Consider the following 16,473-nt stretch of genomic DNA (forward strand, 5'->3'; position numbering starts at 1 on the left):
TTATTGGTTTTCTTTTTTTTCTGAACCTCTTTTTATCCCCTTTCTCCCCCCTCACGATTTGGGATCTCTTCTGATTTGGCTAAAGCATATTTTCCTGGGGTTGTTTCCACCCTTTTAGTATTTTACTTGCTCCTTCATATACTCTTATCTGGACAAAATGACAAGGCAGAAAAATTCACCACAAAAAAAAGAACAAGAGGCAGTACCAAAGGCTAGGGACCTAATCAATACAGACATTGGTAATATGCAGAGTTCAGAATGACGATTCTCAAGGTTCTAGCCGGGCTCAAAAAAGGCATGGGAGATATCAGAGAAACCCACTCGGGAGATATAAAAGCCCTTTCTGGAGAAATAAAAGAACTAAAATCGAACCAAGTTGAAATCAAAAAAGCTATTAATGAGGTGCAATCAAAAATAGAGGCTCTCACTGCTAGGATAAATGAGGCAGAAGAAAGAATTAGCGATATAGAAGACCAAATGACAGAGAATAAAGAAGCTGAGCAAAAGAGGGACAAACAGCTACTGGACCACGAGGGGAGAATTCGAGAGATAAGTGACACCATAAGACGAAACAACATTAGAATAATTGGGATTCCAGAAGAAGAGGAAACAGAGAGGGGAGCAGAAGTTATATTGGAGAGAATTATTGGAGAGAATTTCCCCAATATGGCAAAGGGAACAAGCATCAAAATCCAGGAGGTTCAGAGAACCCCCCTCAAAATCAATAAGAATAGGTCCACACCCCGTCACCTAATAGTAAAATTTACAAGTCTTAGTGACAAAGAGAAGATCCTGAAAGCAGCCTGGGAAAAGAAGTCTGTAACTTACAATGGTAAAAATATTAGATTGGCAGCAGACTTATCCACAGAGACCTGGCAGGCCAGAAAGAGCTGGCATGATATATTCAGAGTACTAAACGAGAAAAACATGCAGCCAAGAATACTATATCCAGCTAGGCTATCATTGAAAATAGACGGAGAGATTAAAAGCTTCCAGGACAAACAAAAACTGAAAGAATTTGCAAATACCAAACCAGCTCTTCAGGAACTATTGAAAGGGGTCCTCAAAGCAAAGGGAGACCCTAAAAGTAGTAGATCAGAAAGAAACAGAGACAATATACAATAACAGTCACCTTACAGGCAATACAATGGCACTAAATTCATATCTCTCAATACTTACCCTGAATGTTAATGGGCTAAATGCCCAAATCAAAAGACACAGGGTGGGGCGCCTGGGTGGCTCAGTGGGTTAAGCCACTGCCTTCGGTTCAGGTCATGATCCCAGGGTCCTGAGATCGAGCCCCACATCAGGCTCTCTGCTCAGCCGGGAGCTGCTTTCCCCTCTCTCTGCCTGCCTCTCTGCCAGCCTCTTTAAAAAAAAAAAAAAAAAGACTCAGGGTATCAGAATGGATAAAAAAACAAAACCCATCTATATGTTGCCTACAAGAAACTCATCTTAAACCTGAAGACACCTCCAGATTTAAAGTGAGGGGGTGGAAAAGAATTTACCATGCTAATGGACATCAGAAGAAAGCAGGAGTGGCAATCCTTATATCAGATCAATTAGATTTTAAGCCAAAGACTATAATAAGAGATAAGGAAGGACACTACATCATACTCAAAGGAACTGTCCAACAAGAAGATCTACAATTTTGAATATCTATGCCCCTAACGTGGGAGCAGCCAACTATATAAACCAATTAATAACAAAATCAAAGAAACACATCGACAATAATACAATAATAGGAGGGGACTTTAACACTCCCCTCACTGAAATGGACAGATCATCCAAGCAAAAGATCAACAAGGAAATAAAGGCCTTAAATGACACACTGGACCAGATGGACATCACAGATATATTCAGAACTTTTCATCCCAAAGCAACAGAATACACATTCTTCTCTAATGCACATGGAACATTCTCCAGAATAGATCACATCTTGGTCCTAAATCAGGTCTCAACCGGTATCAAAAGATTGGAATCATTCCCTGCATATTTTCAGACCACAATAATCTGAAGCTAGAACTCAATCACAAGAGGAAATTTGGAAAGAACCCAAATCCATGGAGACTAAACAGCATCTTTCTAAAGAATGAATGGGTCAACCAGGAAATTAAAGAAAATTTGAAAAATTCATGGAAACAAATGATAATGAAAACACAATGGTTCAAAATCTGTGGGACACAACAAAGGCAGTCCTGAGAGGAAAATATATAGCGGTACAAGCCTTTCTCAAGAAACAAGAAAGGTCTCAGGTACACAACCTAACCCTACACCTAAAGAAGCTGGAGAAAGAACAAGAAAGAAACCCTAAACCCAGCAGGAGAAGAGAAATCGTAAAGATCAGAGCAGAAATCAATGAAATAGAAACCAAAAAAACAATAGAACAAATCAACGAAACTAGGAGTTGGTTCTTTGAAAGAATTAATAAGATCAATAAACCCCTGGCCAGACTTATCAAAAAGAAAGAGAGAGGACCCAAATAAATAAAATCATGAATGAAAGAGGAGAGATCACAATGAACACCAAAGAAATACAGACGATTATAAGAACATACTATGAGCAACTCTACGCCAACAAATTCGACAATCTGGAAGAAATGGATGCATTCCTAGAGACATATAAACTACCACAACTGAACCAGGAAGAAATAGAAAGCCTAAACAGACCCATAACCAGTAAGGAGATTGAAACAGTCATCAAAACTCTCCAAACAAACAAAAGCCCAGGGCCAGACGGCTTCCTGGGGGAATTCTACCAAACATTTAAAGAAGAACTAATCCCTATTCTCCTGAAACTGTTCCAAAAAATAGAAATGGAAGGAAAACTTCCAAACTCATTCTATGAGGTCAGCATCACCTTGATCCCAAAACCAGACAAGGATCCCATCAAAAAAGAGAACGACAGACCAATATCCTTGATGAACACAGATGCAAAAATTCTCGCCAAAATACTAGCCAATAGGATTCAACAGTACATTAAAAGGATTATTCACCACGACCAAGTGGGATTTTTTCCAGGGCTGCAAGGTTGGTTCAACATCCGCAAATCAATCAATGTGATACAACACATTAATAAAAGAAACAACAAGAACCATATGATACTCTCCATAGATGCTGAGAAAGCATTTGACAAAGTACAGCATCCCTTCCTGATCAAAACTCTTCAAAGTGTAGGGATAGAGGGCACATACCTCAATTTTATCAAAGCCATCTATGAAAAACCCACCACAAATATCATTCTCAATGGAGAAAAACTGAAAGCTTTTCCGCTAAGGTCAGGAAAACGGCAGGGATGTCCGTTATCACCATTGCTATTCAACATAGTACTAAAGTCCTAGCCTCAGCAATCAGACAACAAAAGGAAATTAAAGACATCCAAATCAGCAAAGAAGAAGTCAAACTATCACTCTTTGCAGATGATGTGATACTATATGTGGAAAACCCAAAAGACTCCACTCCAAAACTGCTAGAACTTGTACAGGAATTCAGTCAAGTGTCAGGATATAAAATCAATGCACAGAAATCAGTTGCATTTCTCTACACCAACAACAAGACAGAAGAAAGAGAAATTAAGGAGTCCATCCCATTTACAATTGCACCCAACACTATAAGATACCTAGGAATAAACCTAACCAAAGAGACTAAGAATCTATACTCAGAAAACAATAAAGTACTCATGAAAGAAATTGAGGAAGACACAAAGAAATGGAAAAACGTTCCATGCTCCTGGATTGGAAGAATAAATATTGTGAAAAGGTCTATGCTACCTAAAGCAATCTACACATTTAATGCAATTCTTATCAAAGTACCATCCATTTTTTTCAAAGAAATGGAACAAAGAATCCTAAAATTTATATGGAACCAGAAAAGACCTCGAATAGCCAAAGGAATATTGAAAAAGAAAGCCAAAGTTGGTGGCATCACAATTCCGGACTTCAAGCTCTATTACAAAGCTGTCATCATCAAGACAGCATGGTACTGGCACAAAAACAGACACATAGATCAATGGAACAGAATAGAGAGCCCAGAAATAGACCCTCAACTCTATGGTCAACTCATCTTCGACAAAGCAGGAAAGAATGTCCAATGGAACAAAGACAGCCTCTTCAATAAATGGTGTTGGGAAAATTGGACAGCCACATGCAGAAAAATGAAATTGGATCATTTCCTTACACCACACACGAAAATAGACTCAAAATGGATGAAGGATCTCAATGTGAGAAAGGAATCCATCAAAATCCTTGAGGAGAACACAGGCAGCAACCTCTTCGACGTCAGCCGCAGCAACATCTTCCTAGGAACATCGTCAAAGGCAAGGGAAGCAAGGGCAAAAATGAACTATTGGGATTTTATCAAGATCAAAAGCTTTTGCAGAGCAAAGGAAACAGTGAACAAAACCAAAAGACAACTGACAGAATGGGAGAAGATATTTGCAAATGACATATCAGATAAAGGGCTAGTGTCCAAAATCTATAAAGAACTTAGCAAACTCAACACCCAAAGAACAAATAATCCAATCAAGAAATGGGCAGAGGACATGAACAGACATTTCTGCAAAGAAGACATCCAGATGGCCAACAGACACATGAAAAAGTGCTCCACATCACTCAGCATCAGTGAAATACAAATCAAAACCACCATGAGATATCACCTCACACCAGTCAGAATGGCTAAAATTAACAAGTCAGGAAATGACAGATGCTGGCGAGGATGCGGAGAAAGGGGAACCCTCCTACACTGTTGGTGGGAATGCAAGCTGGTGCAACCACTCTGGAAAACAGCATGGAGGTTCCTCAAAATGTTGAAAATAGAACTACCCTATGACCCAGCAATTGCACTGCTGGGTATTTACCCTAAAGATACAAACGTAGTGATCCGAAGGGGCACGTGCACCCGAATGTTTATAGCAGCAATGTCTACAATAGCCAAACTATGGAAAGAACCTAGATGTCCATCCACAGATGAATGGATAAAGAAGATGTGGTATATATACACAATGGAATACTATGCAGCCATCAAAAGAAATGAAATCTTGCCATTTGCGATGACGTGGATGGAACTAGAGGGTATCATGCTTAGTGAAATAAGTCAATCGGAGAAAGACAACTCTCATATGATCTCCCTGATATGAGGGAGAGGAGATGCAACATGGGGGGTTAAGGGGGTAGGAGAAGAGTAAATGAAACAAGATGCAATTGGGAGGGAGACAAAACATAAGTGACTCTCAATCTCACAAAACAAACTGAGGGTTGATGGGGGGAGGGGGGTTGGGAGGGCGGGTGGGATTATGGGCATTGGGGAGGGTATGTGCTATGGTGAGTGCTGTGAAGTGTGTAAACCTGGCGATTCACAGACCTGTACCCCTGGGGATAAAAATATATTATATGTTTATAAAAAATAAAATTAAAAATAAATAAATAAATAAATAAATAAATAAATAAACAAAAAACAAAAAACAAACAAAAAAAAATCCAGAAGACTCAGGATTGATAAATCTAAAAAAAAAAAAAAAAAAAGAACAGGACAAAATAGTATAAACTGTGCTTGTGAATGATGTGAGAACACGGCCAAGAGAACACGATTTCAGTGGGCAATACCTAGTTAAGGACAGCTCTTGAAAAACTAATAGTTAAGACAAATGTTGAGGTAAAAGTATGCATGAGAGCATTTTTTGCAGAAAGAAAAGAAGATAGAAAGAATAATGTCATGAATAAAATTATAGATTCAGAAGAACAAAGTGTATAAATATCCTGGGGTCCTGGGATCGAGTCCCACATCGGGCTCTCTGTTTCAGCAGACAGCCTGCTTCCCCCCGCCCTCTCTCTGCCTGCCCCTCTGCCTGCTTGTGATCTATCTCTCTGTCAAATAAATAAATAAAATCTCTTTTCCAAATTAGAGTAAAGCAAAAACTGGTTCTGTTTCCATGTGTAAAAGAACAGTGCTGTTGATTCTCAAGCTGGTAGGGGAAGAAAATACTACAAATTTTTGTGACTGACTCCTTCTAGGGGGTTACTAAACAAGCATGAAAGGGTGAAAAGAACAATGAATTGATAGATTTGCTGACTGATTATAGAGAGGTAATGAAATGACTCAAAGGGAAATTGGTGTTGAAATCTCACCAAATTTTTGTGTGCTTTATCTGGAAGTATAGAGTGGAGAAAAAGTTAAAGACAAGATATATATATGTACACACATATTTAGAAGTAAGAGAGAGTAAAAATTATGACCCTTCTTTCTCACATTCATGTGCCTTGGCAGGGGACTACATCAAAGAACACTAGTCACACTAAATAAATATAAAATTTAGTTTACATTTGAAGATTTTACTAAGATCTTCAAGTGTGGCTTTTATTTTTTTAAGGTTTATTTATTTATTTTAGAGAAAGAGTGCAAGCAAGTGAAAGAGAGAGAGGACGAGTGGAAGGAAGAGAGGGAGAGAGAATCTGAAGCAGACTCCATGCTGAGAGGGAGCCAATGCAGGACTCAATCTCATGACCATGAGATCACAACCTGAGCCAAGACGAGAACCAAAATTCTGATGCTTAACCAATTGTGCCACCCAAGTGCCCCCAAGTGATGACTTTTAAGTCATAGTTCATTCTCCACACTTTGATAGAATACAATTGCTGCTGTATAATAAAAATTGGCTTCATGAGATAAAGGGACTTAGAGTCAAAACTTCGTCCATTTAAGAGGACCCAGATAGAAGCCCTTTGTTACCTATCAAATAAATCTGTGAAACTGTGGAGAGTAGAATTATCTGCCTGTTCCAGGTAGACAATTTTCAGATATTACTAGTAAAAGGAGATAATTTAAGAAGTGCAAAAGTCAAAAAGCAAATGATGTACTATATGCTGGCTAATTGAACATAATAATACAAAAAAAAAATTTTAAAAATGCAGAAGTCTTCAGAAGTACAACTCCCCTCCTAGGATGGACATTGTACTTTTAGACCACTGTTTTTCTAAAAGTGTGTATATTATCTACTTTTGTAAGCCAGAGCTCAGTAAAGTGAAGGTCAATAAACGTGATCAGGAAGATGCACAAAGAAGGAATTGGAGCTGGCTTGTCAGGTTGTGAACGAGAAGGATGGAAAAGCAGAAAGAGAATTGTGTGTTGTCTCATGTCCCTTTACTCTAGTCATACCCTTTGAAGGTCAGAATGCTTGTCAGTAATGACGAGTTCTTGCTAATGTCTTCCTTTGGACATATCCCATCACGAAACAGTGCCAAAAATGAAATCAAATAGAAATACACAATGGAAAGTATGTTTACACTAATATCAAGCCAGTTCTAGGGCTCAGGGTTCATTTCTAAGTAATACCAACAAAGAAAATATGTAAGATTAATTTAATGGATAGTGCTACTTTTTGTTTATTTTTTTCTATTAAAATATTACATCCTTGAATCCATTTTATCAAACAATAATGCAATAAAGGCACAGGCAACTTAAACTGATAAAGCCTCAAATAATCATTTCTCAAAAGATGAGAAACATGTCAAGTAAAATTACAATTTTAAAATAAAGTTTTGATTTTACAGAGCTTCTGATGACACACCTACACCTGAATGTTTTTTCTACATCCACAGCAACTCAACCAAAATGCAATGTGTCACATAGAACTTTGGAAAGATACAAGACTTGAAGGTAAGAGACTTGATTTTGTGTCTTTGTTCAACTGCTTTCTAGCTATGCCATATTAGTTTCTTTAAGCTTCAGGTCTTTACCTGTGACACTAACTACCACCGCTATAGAGTTAACATATCCTGAGTGCTTAATATGTGAATACATTGTTTGGAGAATTTTACATGTTTTAACCCATTTAATTTTCATTTTAGTCATGAGATAGGTACTATCATTATCCCCATTTTATGGAGGGGGAAATTAAGGTATATGGAAGTGAACAAATGGATCAGACAGCTACTAATAGTAGAGGTGTGATTCATACCCAAGCTGTTTGACTTTCCTTAATATAATAAATCTATTTTAAATTGGACATAGTAATCATATTTAATTCACAGTGTTATTATTTAATAAAAATAATTAAATTGCATAGTAAATAAGGTAAAGTGTGTAAAATATTCATTACCTGTAAGATGTTTCTTAAATATTTATTAACATTTATTAAAAATATCTGTTAAATCACCCTCTGTGCAAATCAATGTCCTGAATGAAATCTAATTTTAAACATGATTACTGTATTCAAAATCAAAAATTTTACACATTTGCATAATGATTGTAAAAGTGATTGCATACTTAAATGTATATTCCATTTCAACCGGTATGTACAATTGTGACAGGTGCCCTGCTCATTATAAGATGGTTTAAAGTCATTAAGAAACACAGCTCTGAATTGATATGTTACACGTAGTTAAGGCAACTAATTGAGCTATATTTGCAAGTGACTAATGCAGATTTATCACGATATAAACATTCTAAATGCAAGCTAGTGATTTAAACAATAAATGTAATGTATAAACTACTTATCATAAGTAGGCAGGAATTTGATTTTTGTTTTGTTTATTTTCTTCTAAGTGTGTTTAATGCATCAGAAGTTTCATATGGCTTAAATGTATCTCCGAATTTTCTGTGGCCAAAAAGTGAGAGCTTATTTGGAAAATGGCCCTTTTATACATCTCCTAAAACAAGTGACACACAGCAGAAGGAAGACGTGTATAATAATCATAGGTGCATGTGAGATTACATGTCTGAAGTACAAATTTCAATATCAAGACTCCCTGGCTGAATTCCCTGAGCCACCAAGGTGCCCCAAGAGTAAGGTATTTTTTGTCTGTCATGTTCTTAGTGAATGCTTGGCTCGTAGAAATCACTCATTTTGTTGTTGTTGTGAAACAAATGGATGGATAGGTGCATATGTGCATCCATCATCCTAAAGAAGCTTCTCATATTATTTGTGACTAGAAACATTTTATTACATTTTAATAACTGATTAAATGGAAATTAAACAACTGACTATAATGTCACTATGAAATCTATCGCTTCACAAAGTCATTGCAACTGATAGCAATTTTTACAGTTTGCAGAAATACTTGAAACAAAATATAGAATGTCCTCCAAACCCAATGATTTAATTTCTAGGTTATTCTTTCTTAATACTTGCAACTCAATTCTGGAAGGTTGGCTTGCAATAGCTAATCAGATAAGCATTACTTTACTTAAGGATAAGGAAAGTCAGGCTACTAATAGCTTCTTTAGAAATGTACATATTTAACCAATGACTCAGTATAGCTTCTTTCTCAATTGACTACACAGCATCACAGATTTTATTAAGCTCCTGGTAAGTATATTCCCCCTCTTTTTGTTTAAAATAAATTGTTTCAATTCAGAGCTACTTTTACAAAAAGATAGTTCACTTATGTTACTACATCTTTAGAATTTTTAATATATTTACTTTATAACTTTTCCTAGTAAGTTTGCAAAAGATAAGGACTGAGAGAAGAGAGGGCTCTCTGAGCAACTGACCACAGAGTCTCCAGCATCCTTTCTTCAGAGATATGGCCTTCCTTTCTTTTGTAATCACCCCATTTTGGCCACTATGGCAGTTTCACAAAATAGAAGGATGCTAGGTTAAATGAGCTGAGTCCTTTAAGCTCTTCTAACTGTTGTTTATGGAAATTGAGTGTTATTCTATTTCCCAATGTGATCCCTACAAGTTTTGCAATGCAAAACAAGAGTGGAATCAACAGGAAGAAGTACTAGATGGGTAGGGTATATTTAAAAGATGTTTACTGAGAACTGAATACCGCTGAGAACATTCACATCAAATTTTTTACTCAAGGTTTAATACTTTTTCCCACCCAGATGATTGAGACTAGATTACCTTGAAAAAACAAAAAACAAAACAGAAGTCCATTTAAATTAGTGATAGTAACTTGAGAAGGGGTAGTGTCATCCACGTTGCTCACCTGCATTCCCAGATCTTAATACTAGGCCTGGCTCATAGCGGCATGTTACATAGATCTGTTGAATTAATGCATGGTTGAAAGAATGAATTGCAAGTGAAAAGGAAGCATAAGAATGGTTATAAACTTAGCTGTAAAACGTATACTCTAGCTAGTAAAGATAATTCATCTGCCTTCCCCTCAACAGTAAAGACCCATGCAACTCACATTTTTGAAAGAAAAAAAAAATCCAAATGTAAAAAAATTTTTTTTCTGAGAAATTGAACAAGTCAAATTATATTATTAAAACTAATTTTAGAAGATTAAAATGTTGCCCTTGTCAGCATACATTCCTTAGAACCAAATTTTCCTTTCTGAAAGAGGGGATTACATTTCATATAGGGTACTGCTCTTGTCCTCTCAAGTTGCAAAAATCAATATTTCTCTAATCTTATTCTTAAAGAAGAAAATACATTCATTTAAAGGAATAGTAGTAGCAATCTTAGAAAACCCTTCAAAAAGACACAGGACATTCTTCTGAGATTATTAATTATAAATATAAACATTTATCTTCCCTAACCTTTTGACTTACTTAAATTCTACCCCTATGAAATTGATCTCAATTTCAACATAGAATTAACATTCTAGAAATCCCTTTTTGATATAGCTAGGTAGAAATAGCTTTGGGACTTCTCAAGTGTTTTGGGGGGTGGAAATTAGAAAAATAGACTTTCTTTCTACTAAGTCATGTCATTTCTTCAGCAACATCAGTGCCCTTGTGTGCACTTAAACCTCTTAGTCACACCAGGTTCTCAGTGTGAATGTGTCAGAAAAAAACATCTCATGTATGTTTTGATATCAGAACATTTCATGTTACCAGCATGGCATTTTCGATTCTTCTGTTGAGACTACATTTAGTGCTAAGGATGAGTGAAGATGACTATTAAAGTTTAAAGACTGTGTCGTCCTTGTACAATTTCCAATGGAGTCTAGGTCCAAAATTACAGATTCATAAAGGATCTGAATCTGGTTTGCTCATGTTCAGGCAACTGTACACAGCGAACTTGAAAATAGTGGAACTGGTTGCATTATATGAACCTTAGTTTATAACATAGTTTATGTTACAGATAATTTCATCCTAAAATGAATATGATTAAATTTTGATGAGAATAAAAATCTTTCTAAATTTTGTCTCTCTTGAACCACTGCATGATTATAAGATTAAAGATTTCTTGTCAAGAGATGAGTATGGCTTCTGAGAGACAGTCACTAGAATCTTTATTCTAAAATCATGAGGTTGGGAGAGATAATTATGTGCTTAGAATTTTCAATCAGATATGATATATGTATATATATGATATATACATACATACACTCAATTGTGTGCATGTATATATAATTGCAAATAATACATTCAAAATATTGACATTCCTTCTTTTTTGTATTGAAGAGTTTTTTTTTAATCTTCCTCTCATTTTTCAGAATATCCAGAAGAATGTATTCTATATATATTTTAACTTCAGGTGAAACAGAACTTGAAACATTAAATTGCATTAATATATTAATTCACTTTATATCGGCAGATAAATAATACTGGGATTAGGAGGCAATACATTAGGGTGACAAAGGTGAAAGGACCCTGATTTTAATTCTGGCTGTGTTACCAGTCATGTAATCTTAAAGAGCAGGTTAGTTATAAAATCTCTGTGTAGCGGTTTCCTGATGTATAGAAAAAGCATGTGACTATTTATTCTATCTCACAAAGCATTTGGGAATATCACATTAATTTTTTATTAGGAAATTTGAAGATAATTAAATCATGTAAACATAAATAATAGTATTAAATCATAATAAAACAAATGATACAGCAGAAACAATAAATTCTTTATTCTATACATTCTGATGTACAAATTTCAGTAATTTCTTGAATAGTGTTCTATATATATATACATTTTTGTTAGTTTGGTTTCCTACATATTTAGTTTAATTCAACAAATATTAATTGAGCACCTAGTATATGCCAATCTCAGAAATTGGCATTGCAGGGAACATAAAATTAATAAGAAATAATGCCTGCTCTTAAGGAGCTTACAGTCTCTATTAAAAAGACAAGACAAGGACCCAATGGTTATAATATAAAGCAAAATATCTGTCCCATATGAGGTGTGAAAATGTGTTATGAATTTCAAGAAGGGTAAAAAGGTAGCAGTTGACATGCATGTTCAAGAATGGATAGGACTCCCCATCTCTCACCCCCATCCCAAGACCATAAGTCACTTCTGTCAAGTGATTCAGGTAAGATAAAACTCAAAGACTTTAGAGAAGGTGAGTATATTCTAGGAAAGTTTTGCTTTCCAGTGAAATTGCAATGTGCAGTAATCTGGCAAGGTATATTAGATATATTTAAGGAAAGTTGTGGGTATTTAGTTAGGCATTTGTATTTCAGTCAGAATGCAAAAGGTAGACACTGAGAATCCCTGAGCAGGGGACCAATATATTGGAAGCTCCACATTCTTGTAAGAGAGTGGAACTATATGTAGGAAGACCAATTTGACAGAGTTTAGATTAATTTTGGGAACAGGGGGTATAAGGGTAATGACATGAATCAGGATGCTATGCCATTGTGTACACAGGAGAAAATTCATATTAATGTCTGTGAAGCAGAGTGGAATTTTTTAAAAAGGTTAAAAATGACAAAAATGAGGCAAAACTGATTACATTTAGGACACAAGGGAGATGGAGGTAAAGATGGTTCAGTAGGTTTTAAACATTTGAAAATAGTTCACCAGGAAAATGGTAGCATAATGGTAGCTAAATTAATAAGATAAAGAATTCAGGGGAAGAATTTGGTTTTTAGGGATGAAGAGGAAGTTGATTACTGATTTGGACTATAAAGAGTATTCAGCATAAATCTTGAATCTATATAAAAGATGTAGACCTGGAGAATGAGGTCAGTTCAGACATCATCCATGAAAGGGTAGTTTTTGTAGTGGATGGGACGGAACTAACAAAAATTAACTTAGACCATTGGAAAAAGTTAAAGATAGAAGTAGGGTAGGTGGCATGTGAGGCAATAAATAGTATCCAAAACAATGAGAAAAAGCTAGCAAATATGATAACATACGCCAATGTTGGTAGTTTCAGGAAGTTGGTAATTTCAAAAAAGTGTAATAAACAGTATCAAAAATAACAGATTGACTGAAGAGAATGAATCATTGGGAAGGTCTTTAGACTCTTCTACAGGATCAGAGTCGGGGGGGAGGGGATATAATCATTCTTTGTTGCTTAACAAAAGAGTTGACACACTACTCTGAATCTTTTTTTTTTTAAATGGTGAATAAAGTAAGTATGCTTCCTCTGGTTTCCTAGAGTTTACAGTGCAATAAGGGAAACTCATAATTATCAAATACACAAGTATTTAATTAAACATCTGAGGAATGTTCTAAAGGAAATTAGAGGGAACATATAATAGAAGACACTAATTTGATCTAAATGATGAAGAAAAGTCTCCCAGAGGAGTACCTCTTTAAGCTGAAATGAGAAAGGAACGGGGCTGCAAGGGAAGGAGGGCTTAGAGTATTTGGAAGAAGGAACAGCAGACACGAAGGCCCCAAGCACAGAGGTAGCATTAGAGAAACTGAAGAAAAGCTCTGTCTCTGAAGCAACATGAGCAAGAAGTGAGAGTGGTAGGAGAGTTTTTCATTCTTCATCTTAATTTGGTAAGTGCCAACTATGGGTTATGTAATATGATAGGTACTGGGGAATGTCAGTACCCAGGGAATAAGATAAGGCTGGATTGGTGAGCAGAAGCCAGATCATGAAGATTTTCTTATGCTACTTTAAGGAATTCAGTCTTCACTTGGCAAGCAATGGGAATCTACTAAACTTATATTTGTGTAAGTTTTTAAAGATAATTTTATAAGTTACAGGTAGAGAATGAGGATGACAATATGGAAGACAATGTAGAAGTCTACAGTGAGAAACTAATGTGGGATCCTAGTAAGAGCTCATGGTAACTTTTTCTAGGGTAGTGACATCAGGGATGGTGGCAAGGACATAGCTTCCAGGTATACTCAAGAGGCAAAAATCAACAAGACATGGTGATGGATTTGATAAGGGATGAAGACTCGGGAGACATCAAGGTTGACTCTAGGTTTCTGGCTTATGACTGTTGCTGCCATCAGAGATAGAAGGAATACTGGAGAAGCAGCAGCTATTAATGCACTGAATGTAAAAGAAGGTCTTAAAATTTTCGTTCACTTGTGATCATGAAAACTATCAATTTAGCTACACAATTGTAGTCCTATTTCTGACCACTAACAAGCATTGGTCAGATGTTTGGCTGAGACTATCAGTGTGTGTCCATGGAGTGCATCTCTTATATGAGGAGCTAATTAGGATGGAGTTTGAATCTTCAGGACTGGCCTCATTAGCACATACCCAAATCAACAGAGCTAACGAGGCCAGAAAAGATGAAAAGAAAAGTGCTCATTGTGATGGAGATTATTCTCATGTGCTGCGTACTATCTTCCAGAACAAATACAGTTAGTTGAGAGACTACAGTTGAGATCAACAAATAATTAGTGTACACGAAGGAAGAAATAAAAATGGAAAAATAGTCTTGAGGAATATGTACATTATATAGTAAAACAGAAATTCTGCATATTTCTCCTGGCATGTGAACTCTTCATTGTTTTTCATAATTCAGGAATCATTGTCATTTTTATTAACTTACAAGCAAGATTTTTTTTCACTTTTCTGATTAATATCTCCCATCAGAACTTTGAATCAAGTATGCCTAAGTAGAGCTTATTTTAACTTCACAACCTTACCTGATTTCCTCTGTCAGTGAGCAACATTAAGTGAGGTTTTGCCCTTGACAATTATCCTGTTTTCACTATCCCAGCACATCTTTGAGAACTCACCAAGCAGACATGGTTCTCCTTGCTGTCTTATACCACTGTATAAAATGGGTACAGCCCCATTTTCTAGGCCATCCAAATGTAGACAAGATCTATTTCTGAACAATTAAATCCTAAAGAACAATCTTTCTCTACACTGGGTCATTTCTGTTCTCTTCCAGTATTTTTTGTTGTTGTTCAGACTACAAAATTTATATATATTTAATGCCAAAAAAATTAAGGATAAAAAAATAAAAGCAAATGAAACTTTGTTAAACCATACCTACCAGATAGGAGAATGTAGAAGTTTGGGGTATACATATTTTTATAAATATATCAGACTACATGTAATATGGTATGTTTTTAACCTAACAATATGTAGTAGACATATTTGTATGTTAAAGTTCAAGCCCATTTAAAAAAATAGATTCCCGATTCTTTCTTCTATAAATAAACTATTGCCTTAGTTTGGTTCTCCCAGAAGAGAGAACTTTATCTTTGAGACAAGGTTTTAATACAGTATCTTATCTGGAAAGTAATTACTGGAAAATTCTAGTAGAGATGAGGAAGTTAAAGAGGAAAGGAAAGGCAACCAATAAAAAATTGTTCTTAATTCAAGGACACCATGGATAATGAACTTGGTCCTATTTGGGGAACTCTGGGAGTCTTTAAAAACAGGTATCTCACAGTTAGCCTCCTTTGGGGCTAGAAACCTGGGACATTATATGTTGGTTGAAGGTTGCTAATGTGGTGGGGGGAAGGGGAGCTGGTTGTAATGCTCTTAATTTCTGGCACTTTTGAGCTATAGTGCATGGGTAGTTCCTGAAGAAATCTCTCACACAATTGGCAGTCTTCAGCCTGCACTGTGTTAAATCTAGAGTGGATATCGGAAGAACACAACCATACTTTAATTAACCATTCCTTTATTGATGGGCATTTATAGTTTCCAATTTTTTTCACCATTATAAAGTTCCATAGTATCCTTATACATGATTATTTGCTTCCTTGTCTGATTTTCCATGGCAATTCCTATAAATGGAATTAAAGAAGAATTTAAAAATTGAGGGCAATAATCTTTGAATATGTTTGGGATGAAGAGAGGCAAATTCCTTGTCTTTATATGAAAGTTTTTATGGGATGCCCAAATATCATGTAAGTAACTTTTAAATGTAATGTTCTAAATTTAGATTTAACCTCTAAAGAAGCTAAGTTGTTAGCCCTATTTATTACTTTATTTTATACCTTCCATCATTGCTATGGGAAAATGCCATTTTGTATTTTGAACTAAAATAAATGTACCTAACATTATAATAGGACTTAAAATTCACCCAATTTTCCATCTTAAGATTAAAACATTGATTATAAAAGAATAATAGTAAGAAAAGTCTTTAGCATCTTGAGCTACACAAAGAGTTCTTTAGACCTGACACCACAAACATAATCCATAAGTGGGAAAAATAATAAATTAGACCTACCTCATGAAAACTAAAAACTTTTGTTCTGCAAAATACCAACTGAAGAGGATGATAAGACAAAGTACAGACTGAAAGAAGCTACTTAAAAGCCATATATCCAGCAAATGATTTAAGGTAAATAATATAAAAAGAGCTCTCAAAACTCAACAATAAACCAAACCAAAACCAAACAAAGCAAAAGATCCAATTAGAA

The sequence above is a fragment of the Lutra lutra genome, chromosome 7 (assembly GCF_902655055.1).
Source record: "Lutra lutra chromosome 7, mLutLut1.2, whole genome shotgun sequence".
NCBI classification, from domain to species: domain Eukaryota; kingdom Metazoa; phylum Chordata; class Mammalia; order Carnivora; family Mustelidae; genus Lutra; species Lutra lutra.